General features: G+C 36.6%; 1 protein-coding gene across 7 annotated transcripts in view; it reads left to right on the forward strand.

Moving 5' to 3' along the window:
• The first annotated feature begins 13,030 nt into the window (after positions 1-13,030).
• Positions 13,031-20,676, forward strand: part of LOC136029234 (connectin-like) — an 82,976-nt gene continuing 75,330 nt past the window's right edge. For 4 of the 7 annotated variants that reach the window (XM_065707460.1, XM_065707461.1, XM_065707464.1 and 1 more), the window contains exon 1: positions 13,059-13,263. The gene's annotated coding sequence lies outside the window, so the exon portion shown is untranslated. Of the gene's footprint in view, positions 13,264-20,676 lie in introns of all 7 variants that reach the window. The other 3 variants (XM_065707457.1, XM_065707463.1, XM_065707456.1) reach the window with 2 other exon arrangements.

Consider the following 20,676-nt stretch of genomic DNA (forward strand, 5'->3'; position numbering starts at 1 on the left):
CCTTTTCAATTTAAAAGATTGCAATTCCCAATTCGATTAGCATTTGCAATCACCATTAACAAAGCTCAAGGTCAATCATTAGAAAAATGTGGTATAGATCTTAATACTGATTGTTTTTCCCATGGACAATTGTACGTTGCATGTTCGAGGGTCGGTAAACCTGACAATCTATTTATATGCAGCGACAATTGGACAGCGAAGAATGTTGTATATTCGCAAGTTTTACGCAGTTAATTTGTATTGTATCTATCTATCTATCTATCTATATAAAAACGAGTTGTGTGGATGCATGTTTGTTTGTTTGTAAAAAGAGCGTTTGCATATGACGTCATTATTAGTACATACGGCTTTGTATATGCACAGACAATGGGAAAGCCAAGAATGTTGTTTATTCGCAATTTTTACGTAGTTTGAAACACATATATAAATCTATCTATATTCACAGGTGGGACACAGGGACACAACTACAATGGCGCATAACTAATATGGCGCGTAACGACTTACGCGCGCGGGGGGGCTTGGGGGGACGCGAAGCGCCCCACCAACTAGGTGCTGGGGTGGCGCGAAGCGCCACCCCAACAGCTAGTTATCTATATATATATATAAAAATAAGTTGTTTCAAAACTGAAAATGATAGCGATGATGATTGGGTTTGGGATCTTGACTTGGATAAGGTCATCAATGCCTACCAGATTTTAGTTAAAAAAACAAAGGTTCGGCGATATGTATTTCATAGTGAGGCTGAAAAATAAAGAAGAAAAAGAAAACTGAAAAAAGAAAAAATGTAGAAAACTAAAAAATACTAAAAAGAAAAAACACTCAAAGAGAAATTACAGACCGGGACACAAATGACGACCGAAACAGAGGGAATATAAATAACGACTGGGACACTCAAAGAGAAATTACAGACTGGGATACCGGGACACAAATGACGACCGGGACACAGGGAATATAAATGACGACCAGGACACAGGTATTTAAGAATATCGTTCAAAGACAAATTTTAATTGTAAGAAGACCGTTGAAAGAGAAATGTCTAATTGTAAAATGACTGAAGAACCTACAATGGCAACGGTACCACCATCGAAGTAGATAACCAGTGGGTTGTTCCATATTCCCCATTATTATCAAAAACATTTAATGCACACATAAACGTTGAATACTGTAACTCCGTAAAGGCAATCAAATACATATGTAAATACGTCAACAAAGGCAGTGACATGGCAGTTTTTGGCTTGCAGCCCGAAATCAAAGATTTCGACGAAATCGTACAATATCAGGCTGGAAGATACATAAGCAGTAATGAAGCTGTTTGGCGAATTCTTTCATTTCCGATACATGAACGTAGTCCAGCTGTTGTTCACTTAGCGGTACATTTACAGAATGGTCAACGTGTTTATTTCTCGGAAACCAACGTGCAACAAAGAGCCCTGAATCCACCGGATACAAAATTAACAGCTTTTTTTTCGCTTTGCAAAAATGATTCTTTTGCAAAAAAAACTGCTGTATACTGAAGTGCCTTCGTATTACACGTGGAATACTAAAAATAAAGTATTTGAACGTCGAAAACAGGGTAAGTCAGTCGACGGCCAACCTACCATCTTCAAAGATACCACGATAGGAAGACTCTACACCGTTCACCCCAATCAACATGAATGCTTCTTTCTACGCCTGCTTTTGGTGAATGTACCCGGTCCGACATCCTTTGAGTATTTGAAAACTGTAAACGGTACTACACATGACACTTACCGTAGTGCATGCCAAGCTCTGAATTTATTGGAGAATGACCAACACTGGGATAACTGCATCAATGACGCGTGCGAAACGTCAACCCCAAGTCAAATTCGTGCATTGTTTGGCATCATTTTAACAACTTGCTCTCCATCAGCTCCTACAGAGTTATGGGAAAAATATAAGTCAAAAATGTCCGAAGATATATTCCATCGAAAACAGTTAGAGACGTCAGATATGACTTTTGATTTTACATCAGAAATTTATAACTACACTTTAGTTATTATAGAAGATTTGTGCGTACGTATGGCAAACAAACCTCTTCAGGATTTGGGAATGCCTTCACCTAACCGTATCGCTGCTGTTTCGACATGTGTAGAATTGGATCGTGAACAAAGTTACAGTACGAGTGATCTATTGTCGTATGTACAAAATAACATTTCCAAGTTAACGACGGAACAAAAAGACATTTATGATACGATAGACTCAATTTCAGGACGTATACAACTACCTGCTTATTTCTGTAATTTAGTGACGTCCAAAAATGAATTGATTGAAAAAGTATTTCCGAATATTCTAAAAAATTATAAAAATAATAAATGGCTAAGTGAAAGAGCGATTCTCGCACCCAAAAATATAGACGTCCACGAAATCAACAATATTGTTTTGACCAAGATTCGAGACCAGGCAGTCCTTTACAAGTCAGTCGGCACAGTTTTGGAACCAAATGAAGCGGTTAATTATCCATCTGAATTTTTAAATTCCATAGATCTTTCAGGGTTTCCACCACACGTAATACAACTAAAAATAGGCGTATTAATAATACTTTTAAGAAATATCAACCCACCAAAGCTTTGCAATGGCACGCGACTTGCCGTAAAAAAAAACAATGGAAAACCTAATAGAGGCCACAATCTTGACAGGGCCTTATTCCTCGCATTCCCATGATTCCAACGGATCTGCCTTTTCAATTTAAAAGATTGCAATTCCCAATTTGATTAGCATTTGCAATCACCATTAACAAAGCTCAAGGTCAATCATTAGAAAAATGTGGTATAGATCTTAATACTGATTGTTTTTCCCATGGACAATTGTACGTTGCATGTTCGAGGGTCGGTAAACCTGACAATATATTTATATGCAGCGACAATTGGACAGCGAAGAATGTTGTATATTCGCAAGTTTTACGCAGTTAATTTGTATTGTATCTATCTATCAAACAGTTCGTGGTAACGAACTGTAATAAGGAGCGATCCGGCTCAATAGTAACCAAAACTCTAAAAAATTGAATTTTGATATCAATAGCTACATCAAAAGAATCGCATTTTAATGCTGATTTTAAATATATAAGTTTCATTAAGTTTAGTCTTACCCATCAAAAGTTACGAGCCTGAGAAAATTTGCCTTATTTAGGAAAATAGGGGGAAACACCCCCTAAAAGTCGTAGGATCTTAACGAAAATGACACCATCAGATTCAGCGTATCAGAGAACCCTACTGTAGAAGTTTCAAGCTCCTATCTACAAAAATGTGGAATTTTGAATTTTTTGCCAGAAGACAAATCACGGGTGCGTGTTTATTTGTTTGTTTGTTTGTTTGTTTTTTTTTTCTTTTCCCCAGGGGTCATCGTATCGACCAAGTGGTCCTAGAATGTTGCAAGAGGGCTCATTCTAACGGAAATGAAAAGTTCTAGTGCCCTTTTTAAGTGACCAAAAAAATTGGAGGGCACCTAGGCCCCCTCCCACGCTCATTTTTTCTCCAAAGTCAACAGATCAAAATTTTGAGATAGCCATTTTGTTCCGCATAGTCAAAAACCATAATAACTATGTCTTTGGGAATGACTTACTCCCCCAAAGTCCCTGGGGGTGGGGCTGCAACTTACAAACTTCGACCAGTGTTTACATATAATAATGGTTATTGGGAAATGTACAGTCGGTTTCAGGGGATTTTTTTTGGTTTTGGGGGTGGGGTTGAGGGGAGGGGGCTATTTGGGAGGATCTTTCCATGGAGAAATGTGTCATGGGGGAACAGAAATTCAATGAAAAGGGCGCAGGATTTTCTAAAATTACTATAAAAAACAATGAAAAAATAAACATGGAAAATTTTTTTTCAATTGAAAGTAAAGAGTAGCATTGAAACTTAAAACGAACAGAGATTATTACGCATGTGAGGGGTTCTAAAAATACTTTAGCATAAAGAGCGAGGTATTTAGGAGGAGATAAATACCACTCTCTTTATGCTATAGTATTTTTAGTAATTTCAACTATTCATTCTACGGCCTTTCTGATTCAGGGGTCATTCTTAAAGAATTGGGACAAAACTTGCGATTTAGTGTAAAGAACGAGGTATTAACGAGGGTACAAACCCTCTCATATACATAATAAAAATTAAAGAATATAAAAGTTTGTTACGTAAGATAATTCTTAAGTTATGTATATTTTTTACTAATAGAAAAATTCGTTAAAAATAAAAATTTATAGTTGCCTTTTTATGTAACCGAAAAATTGCATGGCAACTAGGCCTCCTTTCCCATCCCTTATTTCTCAAAATCGTCTGATCAAAACTAAGAGAAAGCCATTTAGCCAAAAAAGGAATTAATATGCAAATTTCATTTTAATAATTTATGTGTGGAGAGCCAAAATCAAACAGGCATTAATTCAAAAACGTTCAGAAATTAAATAAAAAAAAACTAGTTTTTTTAGCTGAAAGTAAGGAGCGACATTAAAACTTAAAACGAGCAGAAATTACTCCGTATATGAAATGGGTTGTCCCCTCCGCAATCCCTCGCTCTTTACGCTAAAGTTTGACTCTTTGCCACAATTCTGCTTTTTAATACAATTAAAAGCTTTAGCGTAAAGAGCGAGGGATTGCGGAGGGGACAACCCATTTCATATACGGAGTAATTTCTGTTCGTTTTAAGTTTTAATGTCGCTCCTTACTTTCAGTTAAAAAAATTAGTTTTTTTTTATGTAATCTATATAAAAACGAGTTGTGTGTATGCATGTTTGTTTGTTTGTAAAAAGAGCGTTTACATATGACGTCATTATTAGTACATACGGCTTTGTATATGCACAGACAATGGGAAAGCCAAGAATGTTGTATATTCGCAATTTTTACGTAGTTTAACTCCTGCAGACGAAATGAATGCTTGCCTGAAAAATTCTAATTTATGGGCACACGTAAAAATATTAAAATTAACTACTACAAATATGCGTGTCCGATTGCAAAACGATGACTCTGGTCAAACATTTTCAGATCAATTGCTGGCAATTGGAAATGGAAAGCTCCCAGTAGTGGGAAAGCCAAAAATGTTGTATATTCGCAATTTTTACGTAGTTTGAAACACATATATAAATCTATCTATATTCACAGGTGGGACACAGGGACACAACTACAATGGCGCGTAACGACTTACGCGCGCGGGGGGGCTTGGGGGGGGGGCGAAGCGCCCCACCAACTAGGTGTTGGGGTGGCGCGAAGCGCCACCCCAACAGCTAGTATGAAATATAACTCACTTGTATTCTCCCAGCGGTCATTTCAACAAAACATACATCTATAAATTCTGAAAACAGACTCCCTAAACGGAATCTCAAAAAACACTAAAAACATAATATTTAAACACATAAAAGGAATCTTGGCACTTTGGGTGTGGCTCAGTGTGAGATGGGCCAACCTAACGTATCAAGACTCTCAATTGAATTTGTCCTGTGGATGCATTCAGAATCAATGGCCTGAAATCTAGCAAGCCCGTGTGATGACTCATACAGAATTGTAGTCCAGTCAACTTATTTTTCTCTTGCAAAATGGTTGTCTTGACGATGAGAATTAAGCTTACAATTGAAAATTATATTGTAGACAAATCTAAGTAAAGTAATTAAGAAAAGGAAAACAGGTCATTTATCTGAAAAAAAGGAAGAAAAGGGGGCAGGGAGCTCCAACAAGTAGTACTTGACGTCGATACTCGTGTCGTATCGTGGAGACGCGTGTCGTACTCCTATCTCCTCTTTCTTTTCTTTTCTTTCTGTGTACCCTCAGTATCAAGTGGAACTTAGTTGAGCAACAGGTTATTGCGGTTCGGATTTTTTTTTCTCTCAGTCTGATTAACAGGATCAACTGAATCCAAACAGTTATCGAGTGTTGAAATCTTCCAAAATATTTCGGCAATTTTTGTATTAAAATGGCTTTTACTAGGGACGTCTTTAAGCGGAAGCAGCAATGTCCTTTAAGCGTAGGCTAAGCAATGATACTCCAATAGCACATCCTTCAAACTGACTACTGTATTGAGTAAGCTGTGTGGTCAGTGACGTGATGAAGCCCACGGAATGCGTAAGCATTGCAGGAACTAATTCGGAAATTAACCACAGGCAGAAATACGCTAACCGGAAACGTATAAGGAAATTGAAGAATAAATCTAAGTCATTGATGACACTTTTTGCAATGACAGAAAAAAAAACTAACGGCGCTTTGTCCGATGACTAAAAAAAAACAGCGAAAATTTTTGTAGTTATAATTTTGACGACGAGAAACAAATCGATTGCAATAGAAGATGAAGAGACGATCTGAGTACAAAACGGATTTTTTTAAAGCTCAATTCGATTTTGCTGAAAATTTCCAGCATCGCCTTCTTTCTTAGGCTTGATTCTTATGGGTACAAACTAAGGTGATTATGATTTTTTGCTGTCTTATCAAGGGTATGACAGAGGTAGATACCTCAAGCTCAACCGTTATCCAGAATACAGAGTTTTAATATGTATCTTTAAGACACAGTTTTTCTAAGTCCTTCAATTTGTACCTCCTCCAAAATACACTCCAGCGTACGTGTTAATTGCAGTCACCCATGGATTCAATTATCCCAGGGTGTCTTGTCTATCATTGGAAAAATTGGCAACTATTAGTCAAGTAGATAAATAAATAAAAAAAAAAGAAAAAGAAAACGATTGTACTTTTTGCAACAAAGGATTGAGAGAATGGCACTTTGCCCAATGATAGAGAAACAGCAACAGTTATTGCGATGATAAAAAAATGGTGCTTTCTCATATCACGGAAAAAATAACACATTTTGCGATGACAGAAAAAAAAAAAAAAAAACAGTAGAACTTGGCCCGGTGGTCGAATAAACGGTTACGCTTTTTTGCAATCCCTTTTGGGTCGACAAGAAACAAATTAACAGCAAAAAAAAAGAGAGAAAATGGCCCGCTTGCAAAAAGCTATAGAACTATCGTTTCCTATAAGAGTAGATTTTGAATTTTTCTTAGAATACAATTTAATTTGGAGGAAACTTCTATTATCTTCTTCTTCGGTGGTCATGGTTTCTGCGACTACAATCTTCAATGGCTTTGACTGTGTATGACAGTGACACAGGTATGTATTCTGGGCTATCCCCTCCCTGGAATATCCGACTATTATGATTCTTCTTTATATGAATTGCATGTATAGTTTGCAGATTTTCTCAATTCTTAAATTTGTTTCTTTCACAAAACTCTTTCCAGTGTTCGTGTTTTTTTGCAACCTTTGTGGATTCAATTATCCATGGATGTCATTTTTTCTCCGTTTCTGATTCGAAAACTGACAATTATTAATTATCAAACACTTTATGGTAAAGAACGACTAAGAAGCGACTCAGCCCAATAGCAACCAAAGCTCTAAAAAACGGGATTTTAATAACAATAGATTATTATGGTGATTCCAAATATGTATAACTTATCAAGTTTAATGTTATCTATATAAAGCTACGCGCCTGAAAAAATTTGCCTGTTTTTTTTAAAAAAAGAGGGGAATCACCCCAAAAAAGTCAAGTAACCTCAATAAAAATCACACCATCAGAATCTGCATATTAGAGATCCCTATTGTGGAGGTTTCAAGCTCTTGACTAAAAAATCTGGATTTTTTCTTTTCTTTTTTTTTTTTTGCCAGAAGAAAAAAGATCACGGATGCATGTTTATTTGTTGTTTTTTTTTCCTATGAGCGATAGTATCGAGCGAATGGTCCTAGAAAATGGGAAGGGGATTCATTTGAACGGAAATTAAGCTTTTTTGAGTAAAGAAGAACATGGGGAAAGTAAATAGCCCCCCTCCCACACTCCTTTGTTCCCCAAAGACATCCCTTCAATATTTTGAGATAGTTATTCGATTCAGCAAAGTTTAAAGGTTCAATAACTATGCCTTTGGGGTTAATATGACCCATATCGTCCCTCGGAGTGTGAGCAATTGCCCATTGCTCACATACAGTGTTTGTTATTGGGAAATATTTGTATTTTCTCTTGGGACGGGGGATTTTGCGGGGGTATTTTCATGGGTAGAATTTTCCATGAGAAAGAAAGTTTCCGGGGGGAATTTTGAACTAAGAGGATTTCCTGGCATGATTTGAAAACGGTCATAAATCAAACTAAAAAGTCCTTTTTCCACTGAGAGTAAGAAGCAACATTGAATTTAAAACGAGCAGAAATTATTCCGTATATGAAGGAGGCTGCTCTTTCCTTAACCCTCGCTCTTTATGTTAAAGTTTGACTTTCTGTCACTGGTCCTTAAGAAAGATGAAGGAGCACAAGGGCCATTGGCTGAATGACAAGTATTTTAAAGAACTTTAAGATTTTAGTGTGAAGGATGATAGTTGAGGAACGGACAGTCATCCTCATGTACGGAATAATTTCTGCTCGCTTTAAGTTTTAATATTGCTTCTTACTTTCAGTTGAAAAAAACTTCTTTTTTTAATTTGATATAATATCAAAACAATGATTCTTTTATAACGATAGATTAAAAGAATGGCAGTTCATCCGATGGCGACAACACAATGACAATTTTTGTGATTAAAGAAAAAACAAAAACACTTTTTTCGATCATAAAGAAAATCAGTGAGACGTTTTGTGTTGACGGAAAAGAAGCAATGGGACCTTTTCCAACTACAGGAAAAAAGGATGATACTTTCTACGATGGAAGAAAAAAACAATGGCCACTTCGTTCGATAATAAAAAAAATCGATAGCATATTTTGCAATGACAAAAAAAAAAACAATGGCAAATTATCCGATGAAAGAAAAACAGTGACATTTTGTAATAGCAATTTTGGCAATGACCGAATAATTGACGATGAAAAAGTAACGGCAAAGGGTTTTGAGGCCAAATGATACAGAACCTTTCCCTTTAGTTCGACTATACCAGCTAATGGGATAAAAATACTTTAAGTCATTTTGAGTTAGTTTAGAAATTTGATATTTGGTGCCGCCTTTTTAATGAGATTCTTGAGAATATTTTAAGTTCAAGTAGATGACATTTTCACCCTTGGGGGTACTTTTGGTAAGGTGAGAGGATAATACAAGAGAGACAAAAAATGCTTATCAATTAGTATGGCCAAGTTAAGAATGAAACCGGTGCCTACATTCTAAACTTATTTAGGCAACTTCAAATGAATGAAAAATGTAAGCCAAACCGTTCAAGCTAGGCATAAACATCTTAGTCGTAAGTTTATAATACAAAGTTAAGGCAAGTTTCAAAAGAGCTTTTTTTGGGGGGGAGGGTCAAGAACGGAAATGGCCAATTTGTTTTTTTTAAGTCGTTACGCAACCAAAGTATACCGCATATGGTTTATATTTTTAAGGTAGGCAAGGAGGTGGGTCAAATAAGCCAATTCCCTTGGGTGAGACCTTGAAAAAATATGACAAAAGTAAGCTGTTTGCATCAAATATTAGATGTGTTTCTAGAATTACGTTTACAGCATAGAATCATCATTATTAAAGAGCAATTAGACTTGAATACTGAATAGAATATTCTATTCTTGTGTTTTAACAAACATATTTCATTTTGCACTCTGATTTCATATTCTAATTGAAAATATGTTCAGCTAGGCGCAACGCAGTGGTCCAATGGGTAACATGTTTGCCATTGTCCCACCCCGCTGCGATTTATCGGAAATTCATCCGGTGCCACCGACACAATAGTTGTAGATAAAATACAGTAAATTTAGAATAGCCAAAGCACAGTTGTTTTTATTAGAGCTTGGCATAATAGGAAGATGAGTAATTTGGCATAATAGGAATATTATATTGTAAGAAGCCATGGTAGGTTATTGATGCTTAACAAGTACAGTTCAAAAAATTAATTGTAGGCTAATTATGTGGAATATTCTTTATTGACGAACTAGTTAGTGTTCCTCTATAAGGCCAATCGATGACATAAAGGATCACCCACACTTTTTTAGTTTGTTTGACCAAACTAATTAGGATTGATCGGGAAGTCTTGCCATAACTTGTAGAGCTTGTATAAGAAATCCAAACTAACAACAGAAAACTGAAGATTAACACCTAGTTTCACTGAAATCTTACAACTATCATTTAACTTCTCCCGTTTTGTGCCGGAGTACACCAATTCAGATTTAATATATATAGCATAGGCCTACCTGCTTGGAAAACTTTAAAATCATCTCAAAATAGTTTCAATGAATAATTTGACAGCTTTAGACTCTGGCGGTAACCACCTTAATTGAAATCTTTGCTGACACAGAACGCATATTATTTATACTGTATGTACATTTAATAGAAAGCATTTCGCTTAGCAACTAGTTAAAGATTATGCATTATCTTTGTTTTAAATTAGGCTCTCGTTAGTTTTTCGAACTGCTGACACATTTAAAATCCCCTATCAGTTCTTTAACCAGAATTAATTTGGAATGGGCCCTTTAATTTTAAATTAATTCATTAAATTTAATAATAAGTTAATAGGCGAATGGGCCCTTTGTCTTTAAGACTCTCAGCCGACGCTGAGACTCGTAGATTGATTTTTGTGGTGTCGAGTCTACCAAAATTTTCCCTTCCAATGCCAGAGATAGAAAAATTCATATTTAATGAAGCTTACACCATTAGAAAGTGTGAATTTTATTTTGAATTGAACGCAGCAAATTTTCTCGTTTTAAAGTTCAGGAAAGAGCAATCCATAAAATATTCTAGCATACCTGCTTGGAAAAAAAATCACCTTAAAGGAAGCAGTATCTGAGTAATTTGACGGCTTTAGGAGTTCCCTGTTGTGTTACCCGCGTTGATTGAAATCTTGTCGACACAGAATGCATACTATTTATATTATATTCACATTGAATAGACAGTGCTTTGTTTAGCAATTTTTACAAGATTATACGTTTTATTTATTTTGAACAAGCCTCTTGTTTGCTCTTCAAACTGTTGAAAACATTTAAGTGTTGAAAACATTTCCCCCCCCCACCAAAAAAGAATCAGAAACAGCTTTAGCAGTTCCATGTGGTGCTGGAAAATTTGTGGATGGATCCTTTGTCTTAGGCGGTCAGCCAACGCTGAGACTTGCCGAAAGAATTTCAAGATATTGAATCCTTGTAGTAATATCTTCTAGTCCAAAAGGAGAAAGTGCATCTTCTTTCCCATAATTTGTCAGAAGATGGAAAATAGTGGTTTCAGCTGTTCCCACAAACAGCTTCTAAAAGGAACTACTTGAATCATCATGCATTGCTGAATAACACTGCTTTGCTTTCTCCCCCTCCCTCTCTCTACCTCATCACACTTCTTACGTACTAATCGAGGGGAGAAGATATTACCCTCGGAGTATAATAGTAATTAAAATGAAATAAAAATCAAACAGTTTTATCGACCCATTCACCCATTCAGCTGGTGCACCTCCAAAAAACTTAATTCTGTGTCCGCCCTGCTTCCTACGAAGTAAGTGCGCCTCTGCAAATGTAGCCAATTGTTTAGGGGATTCGATACCTTAAAGGATCACCCTATCTCGTTGATTACGATTTTTTTATTGTTTGTGGCAAAACGATTTACAAGTGATTAGGTGGTCTTGCTTTAACTTGTAGAGCTTGGATAAGAGATTCGTATAAATGACAGAAAACTAAAAGCCGACACCTACTCCAGAAATCATAGTACAACCCTTTGAAGTTTCCTACTTTTTGCCGGAGATAGAAGCATTCAGATATTAAAAACCTGCTCAAAGAAAGTATCATTTGTGTAATTTTACAGCTTTGGGAGTTCCCTGTTGTGTTTAATAGACAATTTTTACTTCAAGCTTGCCTTTTGTTAGCTTTTCGAGCTGTTAACACATTTAAGATGCTCTACCTGCGTTTACCAGATTTGCTTTGGGAGTCCCCTGCGGTGCTGGGAAAATTTAGCTGACGCTGACGCTCGTAAAATGATTTTGAGGTATTGAATCCCCTTAAGATCTACTAGAGGACGCTTTGGAGCACAATCGCTCATTCTGGAACAAGTGTAAAATGTGTCAGGTGTATAAGCACAAAGACATACCAAGAAGAAAGGATTAATTGATTAAAAACGCAGAAATAGGATTAAAAGGTTTTAAAGTAAGAGCCATTAATATTCATTCAATAAAAGAAAAAGAAACAATACATCAATTTTGCTGATTGTGAAATGCTCTCTATTCGTTTCACCAAAGGCAAAAAAAGAGACTAATGTCATATACCTTCATGTTAAAAAAAAGTGCTTTAGTTCTTTTGGTTCATGCTTATGATATATTTTATTAAGTCAGTCACATTAGTTCTTAAGCATGAGTCAGAAAGTGACACCAAATAACCTTTTTTTTACAAGTTATTGTATCTGCCCGCTGTTTTCATGAATTTTGATCAGTAAAAAGAAGCTAAACATCTAGCCATTTGCTAGGTGTTTTTCAGAGAAATTGCCAACGTATTGTTTTGAGTACGCGGCTGACTGGCCGTATTTCAAACAGTAGGCTGTGCGAAAAGTGGTGTTCAATCCCACTTTCTAGAGCTGTAATGAGAGAAAGGTCGAGATGGCTAGATGACAGATTGCTAAAGTTCGTCCTTTTCGGCGAATCTTCTAGGGCTAAATGGAAAGCAGATCGTCCACGGTTGGTGTGGAAGGATGTCGTAAAGAAAGATTTAAGGGAGATGGGAACTTCTTGGGAGGGTGTAAAGAGAGAAGCTTTGAATAGACTACGAGAGAGGAGGAACGTGCGTAGCTGTGTTGACCTCATTTGGCTTGGTCCTTCGGTGAAGTGATAGTAGTATTAGTAGGAAATAGATGCCAAAAGCTTTAGAATCACCGTGTTATTTACCAGTCAAACTTCTGTTTGCCGGTAGTTTCACGTTTGCAATTTTACACACAATGAGGAATAGGAATGTACAACAATTGTTTAAAAAGGAAAAGATTTTATGATCTCATAACTTACAAAACAACTATTCGCTAGCAGTGGGATGTGGTGATACACATTAAACTCTTTTTTTCTCTTCTTTGCAAATTGTCCAACTTCTTTCAGATACCGCCGTCGCCCGCGCATTGTTTCATCACACGGAAACTGTTGGCTTGCATTCTTTATTAATTCAAATATAAGTAGAGAAGTTTTAGTTTTTCTTATGTGGCTTTGAGTGAGAGGTTATGTTTAGGGATTGTTTAGTTAAGGAGTCCTAAATTGTCCGTCTTAATTTCGATTCAGTAAAAGGTATTTATCCTTTTAACGGCTTATCATACACGTACATTGAAGGAGGACAGGATAGAATTTTAATATAATACGTATTTCCCAGCGAGGAATTTGGTCCTTCAGGTATGTGAATCAAAATGAAATTTATGCATAAACGCTTGAGCCTTATATTTAATTCAAAAGTCATATGAATGAGACTTATCCGGCTATAAAACAACGAATTTTGGCAGGAAAAATGTTGCACATTAAATATCTTTTCGATACTTCCGTGCTATACCGACCACACTTTGTTCTTGATCTGTTGAAAAAACCGGTTTTTCTATGGGCACTCGGGGATAATCAGCTTAGTCTGAGTGAGATAAACTACTATGTAGGTATATTTTAATTGAATATCTAATATAGAGCTGGTTAGATTAGTTTAGGTTAGGTATTCATTATAATGCATTCTGGGCGTCCTGCTTACCATAATTCTCGGTTGTAGCTTCCATAATTTTGTTAATAAGGTATAATACTTTCATCGTTTTTTGGTATATTTCATTAGGATTAACCTAACTTAACCTCTTGAGTGTGGTTGGTATAACACATAAGTACAGTTTTTTCATTAAAATTCATTAAATTGCTTTTCTTTGAAATTTAATTCCCAATTTGATAATTAAGTGCTCCGTGTCTATTGCTAAGATTAGTCCAATTCCGCAAAAGCACAGAATCTGACTTGTTGCTATCCTCAATTGGTTACTCTCAGAAATTGGTTGAGAGTTCATTTAAACCGTTTGTACATGACCCTGCTTGTTCCACCTAGCCTTGGTCATCGAGGGGGACCCCCTGTTGCAAAACTAATTCTCTTCTTCGGTCACCGGTAACTGCTAGAAAAATTTACCCTCTAAGAAGTGATTCAAAATTAAACTGGTAACCCAACGAATTGTTAGGCTCTGAATTTAGCACAAAAGGTTTTCCTTCTACTTAGTCTAGTGACAATAAGACAGGACTGACACTATTTTACGGGGATGAGGACAATGGTCCCTTATTTGCTTTCAAAAAATGACAATTAAATCATGACAAAGGGCTGTGTAGAGAAAACGTAGCCTATGTCTGATAAACAGTGATTTCTAGCTAGAGGGTAACTCTCCAAACTTTAGCCATGACGACTTTCACATATCGGAAAATTTTCCAAATCTTATCTGCCTTCGTATTTTTTTCATTCTATCTTTGCATAGTCGTAAATATTTTCATAGTGTTTTTCAAAAGGTTTCAAAAGCGTCTAAAAGGTGCGTAGATCTTTTTCATGTCAGAGTGGTTGCTTTCTCTCAGAAATAATGCACAGCAAGTGGTGCGCGCCACGCGTGGTAGAAAAGTGTTTTGGGAAGTGTGTCCAGCGTTTTTGGGATTTTGTGTGGCAGCGTGGCAAGCGTGGCAGAGCTGTGCCAGGCATAGCAGCACTTTGGAGCACACATGACGCTCCGACATGTACACCAGGTAGTGGGAAGTCAGCACCCCTTCGCTCCTGTCACTTTTTCTTTTTCTTATTATTTGGGTAAATTTGACAAAAAAAAAGTTCTGGAAAAATGGTTGACGACCTAGTACGAGATGTTGTCCGCCTAGCTTTCTGAAAACCGTCTGTAATTAACGTACCCACTTCAAAATTTATTAACTTCTTTGGCCTGTCGTTTTATTTAACAGTTTACTCAAACCACTACCAATAAAAACTCACCGCAGCAAGAAGCCTTTTCAAGTTTAGGCCAAATGAAATAGAATACATCAGTGAAGTGATAACACAATAAAGAACATATTCATATGAGTTGCCTTCAGGTGACAGTGATTATGAATGTTCGGTTTCCAGCCATAATTGGAACCATTAATAATGGCTTCTATTACTCGAGAGCAAATTTTAGACTTAGGACAGAAGCAAATCAGTAAGGTGATGCATCATTTCTTAAACAGCGGAAGGACATGATGCATTGATTATGCAAATTCAGGCTTGCGTTTGGGCAATTAGTTGATTCTACTATGGCTACAAATGTAGCAATTTTCCAGGGCTATTACAACTTGATGTTGTAATAGCCGTCCTGGCCGAGTGGGTTGGTGCGCTGGATTCGGGATCCCTTGTCTGACAGGACGCGGGTTCGAGTCCCGGTGTACCCAATTCTTCAGTTTGGGACGGGGGTCAGTGGAGCGACTCTGTAAGCTTAGCCAGAGTCGACCCAGCTCTAAATGGGCACTTGGAGAAATCTGGGGAAGGTAAACAGGAACCCCCCATTGCACTTCCTGGCTGAAGGGCCAAGAAACGGAGATCAGCACCGCCGGTATGGGCTGTAAAGTCTAATGCTGTATCCTTTTTTTTTTTACAACTTGAGTATCGACTAGATTAATGTCATTACCGGTACTTGTATGATATATCCCCTACCGCTCAAGTTGTTCATGCATTGACGTACTGTAAACCCGTTTCTTTTACTAGTTTCTTTCAGTTTAGCATGAAGAAAGACAAAGAAAAGTGACAGAATAGATGGGAAATATGTAATTTTGGCTGTATATTTGCACTTTAGGGGGTGGGGAGTAAAGTATTTGGACAGTGTGAAATCAGAAAACAATTCTTACATCATAATATCAGAATTTTGTAGCTAACACATTTGCATGCAGACCCGCTGTACTTTACCCCCACCCCACCCCTAATATGCAAATATATAGCCCAAATTTGTTTCTAAAGTATTATATTTAAATAATACTTTCGTATTTTTACCAGGATTAACCTAGCTTCACTTCTTGAGTGGTAGGGGGTATATCATACAAGTAACCTATTACTTTTAAAGCCGAATATATAGTAAGGAAACACCCAATCGGGAATTTTATCTAATAATGAGAACCTATATAAATTTTAGCTGAGCAGTCTTAAATCATTCTGTTTGCCAGCCAGTTAATAGTTTTGTATTTTTCCACAAGGCAATATGCAAGGTTCATCCAGGAGGGGGGGCTAAGGGTTGGAACCCATAGTCTGGCATTTGTTGACATGGAATTTTTGTCCGACTCATAAAAACGTAACAAAATGCAATCAAAATGTAACAAATTATAATCAAATTTTTAGTTTTTGTAATCCCCACAAACCCTCCTCCCCTCTAAATTTCTGGATAAGCCCTTGCAATTAATTATTTTGTCCTAGAAAAGTGTCTTATTCTTCTAAGAGCTCAGACATATTCAGCTCACAAATGTACTTGCTTCATTGTACTGGTTTCAAAACTGTAGAGACTATAGTTGGTAATTAACGGATTAGTCAGACTTGTCTGCCTTGCCTGTTAAGTCCGAATTTGCATTTAGTGTCGGAAATAAAATTGACCTTTATAGTTCTAATAGGTTGTAAAGATCATTCTAAAGACATTTTGACAAATTCTGCACATCAGCTAACTTTGATTTCTCTACCTCTTACCGTGAAGAAATGTAGGGCTCGATATTTTTCTTTTTATTTTAATCGCCTTTCTTGTTTCTTCATACTTTCTTGTTATATAAATAAATGATGCTCGAAATGTTATTTTTAAATAATATAAAAGTTTGGTTGATAGTCATTTAATTCAAGCTTTTCGGATTTGAAAGTTTATTTTCAATAGCTCTACTTACCTTTTATCTATTTCCATTAGTTCCCCTATTGATTCGTGTTATGATCTTTCCTCTCATTATAACTGCTTTTACTCATGCCTGTGCTTTGTATTTATTGACAGTAAATTGTTTATTCTTTCTGTACTAGATATGCTCGTTAGCCTTTAATTTAGGTCCCGAACCTCTTTTATATTTACAATGCTCAGATTCGTTTGGCTTAATAACTATAAAACAAAACTTGCATTTATATCCCACTTTGCATCTAACTTGGCCGAGGCCGAGTGGGATGGTGCGCTGGATTCGGGATCCCTTGTCTGAGAGGACGCGGGTTCGAATCCCGGTGTACCCAATTCTTCAGTTTGGGACGGGGGTCAGTGGTGTGACTCTGTAAGCTTAGCCAGAGTCGACCCAGCTCTAAATGGGTACCTGGAGAAATCTGGGGAAGGTAAACAGGAAGGGTGTGCGAAAGCAGAGGATGGCTGGCCCCCAATCCCCCATTGCACTTCCTGGCTGAAGGGCCAAGAAACGGAGATCAGCACCGCCGGTACGGACTGTAAAGTCTAATGCCGTATCCTTTACCTTTTTTTTGCATCTAACAGTGGCGCTATTTCATAAAAATGTTTGGAGGGGGGAGGCAAACCCTATTTTTCAGAATCTAGGCGGAGGGGCAGTTTTTCTTTCGTTTTCTTCAATGAAAACGTGAAAAGGGGGTTATTTTCCATAAAAGTATCATAAAAGGTATTTTTGAAATCTAGGAGAGAGGCAAAAAAGTCTAGGGGGGCAAATACCCCCTCATTTGGTACCAATGGTGTCTGAAACCATTGTTATCTGTAAACTTCTTCTCAAAGGATCATAGTTTTCTTTTGGTTTTTTTTCCATGTGCCCATAGGTACTTGCAGCAAGTCCTTGGATTACTCCGGGTTTTTAAATAAGTTAATAACTACTTATTATAGGGGTAGAGTGTTCATACACCTCCTCCATCTTTATGGTATTTCTGGTATCTCTTGTTTTGTTTTTTGTAGTTTTTCTTTTTCCCGTAGTAATGTAATGTTATTGTCATATACAAAACTCTGCGTTTTAATGTCTATTTTGTGTTGATTGTGGAAAGAATATGAGGCGTTCCTGTTTCAGTGTTTAAATCTTGTCTAATGAGCTTTTGAGCTCTTCTATCCATTTTGTTTTCTGGAAAAAAAAATTTCCACATTTATTTTGATTATCCGTCACTGTGCATTTGTTTCAATGGAGATGGAACACTACATTAAATCGCAAATACATTTAAAAAATTGCTCTTTCTATAAGACTTGATCAGTGAAGCCTGTAGCAAAAATTTGCAAGACCAAAATTGAGCTTTTGCATAAGCGTGGTGAGATTAGAAAATGAATTCAGAAATCGGAATCAGAATTGGGCTAGAGCCATCTAATTTTTGAAGGAAGGATTCGCTTTGCTTTAATAATAATGTTCGGCAGTTTGTTGTTAAGCCTCGGTTGTTTCATGTAACCTGTTGACAGAACAGAAAATTTTTGCGTGTGGTTCTTGTTTATAACAATTATTCAGTGTTTAGTTCATTCATTCTCTGTCGACATCTATTTCATCTTTTGATGGCATAAAAAAATAATGTGTTCATTCTCTGTTATCATTTTTTCTGTCTACAGCAACAGAAATCGAACACCATACTTGGGAATGTTGACTGACATATCTAGAATTGAATGAAGCTCTAATTAGGAATGATTGACAAAATAGATTGTTCTCCCTATCGATTTCGGTTATATTCTGTACAGTGCGATGCCCATGGAAAATTTAAATCCCCTGAAAAAGTGTCTTTTCAGGCAACGTCCGGTCTAGGCTGTAAGAGCTCTACCTCGTCACCTAATTACTGGCAATACATTTTTCAACATTTAGTATTTCTATCTGTTAACGTATTTTGATAAAAGTTCTTGTGTCAAAAATGATCGTACAATGTTTTCCCAGCAATTCGTTCTAAACGAATTCATGGTGGGATAATGACCAGACACCATGTGCGGTAAGGAAAATAAACAAGTTTTTTTTTTCGAATGAATCATTTGTGATTTTATAGCTGCTTCCATTTGAAAATAAAACATGAATAAGAAGAGTTAAAAAAAAGTGTCAATACAATTGATTACACAACCTTCATACTTAGGTGAGAAAATTAACAGGTCTTTCTCTAATGACGAAGTCTTTTTTCCATAATTGATTGCATACAGTACAGAAAAACATTGCTAACCTGAACATTTCTAATTTAATAAAATTTTTAAAAACTAATTTGAATGCCTCCCGCTTGGCTTAAGGGTGACTTTTTCCCAACTAGGCCAGAAGAATAGGTAGGTATTTCAACGCCCAAGGGCAACATCTGTCTTCTCCCCCCTAAAAATGCAACTGCGTATGTTTTTATTAAGTGTGTCTAAATGGCTCTCCAGGATAGGCTGCCCTCGGGGGTAAGTGCACCCTCTTGCCCAATTACCTTCTGACTAAGCTACTGAGTAATTGAGATTACCTGACTTGGGAATGTTGGGATAACCTGGGTAAGCTAAACAGCGGCACTATTAGCCATATGCAATTATTTTACGCTTAAACGTGGCTATTGTATTAGTCATGTCTGACCAACCCTGGTAGTTTCAAAGGTGCACACTGTCCCAACCTTGTTATAGAGGTGTTCTTCAAAAGTGCATTTTAAGTTCATTCAGATTTGAGATCTTACTGATAAAAACAGTTAATAGTCGGAAAAGTACCAATATGTATGGGTTGCAACTCAGGTATATTTCATGGTACCATCAAAGAAGACAAATGTACCATTTTCATCCCAAAAGATGCTAATTACTGCAGCTAATGTAAAATCTTCGGTTACCAGCAGAAACCTGTGTCCAAAGTCGTGGAATACCCCAATTTCCAAAAAAAAATAGACGAAATAAAAACCAAAACTCCAAAAGAGGTTTTCTTTCTATAGACCATACAATTGCTCAAAAACTTTGCGGTGAACAATTTTAGACTGAGCTCATGTCTTCATAATTTTCTAAGGATATTTACTGCGAATCTTCTATAAAGATTTTATTTTAGTCACATTCTAGGTAAGAAATGGAAATTCACCCATAAGATATAAAGTCTGTATCGTTTTCCGAGTTTGATGGATCAAACATCTGAGTAGTTGTTGTTCAGAGAGGCACTTTTGCTATACAAAAAAACACAATCTGCTTTGTATGCATGTTCGTGTAGTTATCAAGATTAGGTTCTCAAAATTTATTTGAGGTGGGAGTTTCTTATCCCTCCACATTACGCCTCGATTAGAAACGGAGTAAGAATAATGTCAAATACGACCATCCTCATTCCCAATGCACATAGGTATGGGAAAGGTCATGGCACTCGAATTGCTCTTACACTAATAACTCATTTAGTAGAAAATACCCAAAAAAAAGTACCATGTTAGGTAAAACAATGTACCAAAGTTAGCAAGTGTTTTTTTTCAAAAATGTACCCTGATTTTTTTAAACTGATTTTCTTAATTGAAAGTGTGGTCCGTCATGCGCATTTATATATGGAGCATATTTCACTCAATTATGGGCAATGAAAATTCCATTGTGGAAGAACAGTAAATCGTATGGTATGTGTTTTGGTCAAATACACTTCTTAGGGCTGTTTTTTTTTTCTAAGATGATTGCAGAAATTCTGAATCAAAAAATTCAAAAAGGATACGTTTTATTACCAGAACGGAATAATATTGATGTGCCGTTTTTCCTACTTCCATAAGCTATATCGATCGAGAAACCTATACATATCGAAAAAAATAAGAAAATATGTCACAGAACTCGCATAACAAATAACGGAGGTACACTAGCTATAGGTGACCTTTGATATATAACTGATTTAAATGGATCAGCTGAGACCATTAATCATAAGAAATGATTAGGCTCTCTAATCAAGAGCACGTCGAGGCTTTTGTTC

The sequence above is a fragment of the Artemia franciscana genome, chromosome 7 (genome assembly GCF_032884065.1).
Source record: "Artemia franciscana chromosome 7, ASM3288406v1, whole genome shotgun sequence".
Classification (NCBI taxonomy): Eukaryota; Metazoa; Arthropoda; class Branchiopoda; order Anostraca; family Artemiidae; genus Artemia; species Artemia franciscana.